Genomic DNA, 4,315 nt, shown 5'->3' with positions numbered 1-4,315 from the left:
GTGGGAGTTCAGTGTTTTATAAGTTTTAGAAATTTCTTTCTTAATGTTTTCTTCTTGTTTCTCATTAAAATCAATGGGTCTGCACACACATAAGTGATTTCTTACTGACCGTGTTTCCGTGCAGCGCACACGTGTGTCTGTGTGTTCCGCACGGTGACAAGTCCGTTCTTCTTCGGCATCACTGATGTCACATGGACCACACAGTGATGTGATCCGTGTGACACGTACCAGAGAAAACACGTCTTTGAAATAAAATTATTTTTATACTCACGTGTCTCCTGCGATGCTGTCTCTAGCAGCTGCTGTTTCCTGCTTTCAGGTCGGCTAATTATACTCGGAAATATTCACTGCACCACGACCCGGAAGTAACAGCAGCGGGGAGACAGCACCACAGGAGACATCAGCGGCATGGATAGGTGAGTATAGAAGTCCCTGATCTCCGAGTGTTATCACAGATATCACACAGAGAACACACGTGCGCCAAAATCATGGCACGCCGAGGGACAAATGCATCTTTAACATGTCAGTGAAAAAATGTGTGTTTTTCACTAACGTGTGAAGAAAGAGAAATGTTAAAACTAACCCTCCTCACGATCTGGGTGGTCCCACTTTCAGTAGTTACTGAAAGTTCAGCCTGATCATCTGGTAGCCTGGAAGGTAGCTCTTGTGCCATTTCATATATATGTGTAAGCATCATTTTGGCCAAGCCAATGGAGTATAAAGTCATACTATCCAATATGTCTTTCCCTATTGTACAGAATTTTTGAATCTATGACCTTCGCTCACTAATATCTTGTCACCCTCACATAGCTGGTTGTATGTTGCTTGACAGGTCTGGTGGTCCATTCTAGGACCTGACTATCTATGATGTAGAATTCAGATGTGAAAAATCAGATTAAGAAAATTTGATGTTGGAATTAAATCAGTTTTGAATATTGATCCCATACAGCTGAACTTATTACATGGCAGAATAATCCAACTTTATTGAACCAGCTGTTTGCACATTGCTTCAAGGTACTGGAAGGTGCCTGTAATAAATTGAAGCTCTGTGAATCATATTTTCTATTAATACACAGGATTATGGATTCCCAGTCCACCTATATCCTACAGAGCAGAATCACTTATAGGCGGACAGCTATTTGTAATACCATTTCAGAGCAGAGCGAAGATAATGACAGTATATTACTGAAGAAATAGTCGTGGATCAAACAGAATGAAACTTGCTGTATTGAGTGATATACACTGGAGATCAAAATTAGAGAACAATGTATGATCACTTGCTTTTTTCATAAATAATGTAATCTACATTGATGAACATTTGAAAGTTTTTTTGTAAGGGGTACACCATGCCACTAGAACAGCGTTTTACAAAAGTTTATCACCATAAAACCATTATTTTGCCCAAAACGTGATGATCATAATTAGAGGACAACAATGACTTTAGCACAGAGAAAGATTATAACAAAATTTTCTGAAGGTAACAACAGTCACCAATCAGGATGTGTACAGACCTTTGCTTTGAATGAGTTCAGCACATCTGCGGCCACAGGACATCACTAGTCTCTCACACTGCTCTGGTGTGATTTTGGTCCACTCTTCTTCCAGTCTCTTTGACTGTTTTGGGTTTCTTTGCCATAACTTTGTCACCAAAGATTTTCCAGAGGTTTTCTATTCGGTTTAGAACAGTACTCTGGGCTGGCAATTTCATTGTTTCAATGTTTAATGTTTCGAGGAACTGCTTTATCTGTTTTGCTGTGTGACAGGGGGCATTGTCCTTCATGAAAATTGCTGGTTGATTGAGTTATGAACTCAAGTAAGGAACCACATGTTGAAGAAGGTTCTGATACACACTTGCATTCACTCTGTCATGTAGCTGTATGAGAGGTTCAACTCCTGCAGCAGAAAACACTCCTCAAACCATGAAACTTCCTCCATCACTTTTCACTGACTTCTTAACACACTTTGGGTTCAGTCTTTTCCCTTCCCATGACAGCACCGTAGGTAAGAGTGTATCCACTCCCAGGAACAGGAAACTTTTTCTGAAAGTAAAAGGGGTGGCACTAGTGTTGAGCGAGTATGCTTGTCACTACTCGGTACTCGCACGAGTATCACTGTACTCGGGCTACTCGGCGGGGACCGAGTAATCTCGCGATACTCGTGCTGTACTCGTGGTCTTCATCCCTGCATGTTGGCGCTCTTTTGAGAGGCAGCCCTCATGCAGGGATTGGCTGGCAGACCACTGCAATGCCACAGCCCTGTTAGTTGTGGAATTGCAGTGATTGGCCGGCCTGCACAGCGTGACCGAGGCTTTATACTGGCGGGCGCGCTGTGCTCTGCTCACAGCTATCCAGACAGTGAGTGCAGGGAGAGTGTTGCTGCTTCAGGGAAAGGTTTGCGGCCCTTTATAGTTATTTCCGTAGCAGAGCTGCAAACAGTGTGACCAGAAGTCCTTCTCAGGACTATTGTAGTTGTATACAGTCAGGCAGGGTATAGCCAGGTCGGAGTACAGGAGCAGAGTCCTTCTCAGGACTATTGTTGCTGTAAACAGGCAGGGCAGGCAGGGTATAGCCAGGTCGGAATACAGGCTAGTGACCAGAAGAGTCCTTCTCAGGACTATTGTAGCTGTATACAGGCAGGCAGGGTATATAGCCATTCCTAGTGGTGACCATATACCAGCCTTCATCATATCTGGGGCTGGTGTACACAGTCTAAAACAGTCCTGATAGTGTCAGATTTCTCAGTAATTGTCGCTCCTAAAAACCTGTTAGGTTCTTAGTGCGTCCGTGCTTACATTTAAAAGCCGCACGTGTGTGCCTGTCGGTGGCAGCGTACAGGTGCACGTTTTGCACAAACTAGGATATAACGCACAAGTCTAGTGAATAATACACATCAGTCAGCAGTGTCTGATAGTGTCAAACTTCTCAGTAATTGTCGCTCCTAAAAACCTGTTAGGTTCTTAGTGCGTCCGTGCTTGCATTTAAAAACCGCACGTGTATGCCTGTCGGTGGCAGCGTACAGGTGCACTTGTGTGCGTTTTGCACAAACTTGGATATAACGCACAAGTCTAGTGAATAATACACGTCAGTCAGCAGTGTCTGATCGTGTCAAACTTCTCAGTAATTGTCGCTCCTAAAAACCTGTTAGGTTCTTAGTGCGTCCGTGCTTGCATTTAAAAACCGCACGTGTGTGCCTGTCGGTGGCAGCGTACAGGTGCACTTGTGTGCGTTTTGCACAAACTTGGATATAACGCACAAGTCTAGTGAATACACGTCAGCACAGCATTGCAAAATGCGCAAGGGCGTTGGCAACGAACAAGGAAGTGGACGTGATGGTGGTGCAGGCAGAGGCCGAGGTCGTGGGCAAGCTCTAATTTCGCCACAACAAAGGGCCACATCTACTCGCTCGCACGTCCTGTCCCAAATTCTTGGGGACCGCAGCAGTACACCGCTCTTGAACCAAGAACAGTGTCAACAGGTTGTTAGTTGGATAGCGGATAATGCTTCCAGTCAGATTGGCACCACCACAAACACTCTGTCTTCCACACGGTCAAGTGTCAGTAGCCGTGATACTGCACCGCACATTTCAGAACCTGATCCTCCTTCCTACCACAAGGCTGAGTACACGTCCACGGACATTACTGATCCCACACTTGGACACTCGGAAGAGCTGTTCACGTTTCCATTCGCACATTCTGGCCTCTCGCCAGCTCCTGTTGAAGTGGGTCATGAGGAGATCGTATGTACAGATGCCCAAATATTTGAGCAGCCACGTTCTCACGAAGTTGGCAATGTGTCTCAACAAGGGGTGGACGATGATGAGACACAATTGTCAGGAAGTCAGGAGGAGGAGCAGGGTGCGGAAGAGGAAGACGACGTGGTGGATGATCCAGTAACTGACCCAACCTGGCAGGAGGATATGCAGAGCGAGGACAGCAGTGCACAGGGGTGAGGGAGGCGTAGCATCCCAACAGGCAGTAAGAAGCAGGGTGGTGGCCCCAGGCAGAAGTCAGGCAACCGTTCCCCGGAACAACAACACGACACAAGGTGCCTGTACAAATGTTAGGTCTTCCCGAGTCTGGCAGTTTTTTAAGTTGGCTCCAGATGATTCTAAAAAGGCCATTTGCAACACCTGCCGTGCCAGCATCAGCAGGGGTACCAAAACTAGCAGCCTGACCACCACCAGCATGATCAGGCACATGTCAGCCAAGCACCCGACTTTGTGGGAGGTACAACAGAGTCGAGGAGCAGTGCTTGCTGATGTCACTGCTACGTCTTCGCTTGTGCATGCGAGCCAATCCCCTGTCCATGCTGCCTGC

The sequence above is a fragment of the Anomaloglossus baeobatrachus genome, chromosome 2, assembly GCF_048569485.1.
Source record: "Anomaloglossus baeobatrachus isolate aAnoBae1 chromosome 2, aAnoBae1.hap1, whole genome shotgun sequence".
In the NCBI taxonomy this organism is placed as follows: domain Eukaryota; kingdom Metazoa; phylum Chordata; class Amphibia; order Anura; family Aromobatidae; genus Anomaloglossus; species Anomaloglossus baeobatrachus.
This window is presented reverse-complemented; position numbering follows the sequence as displayed.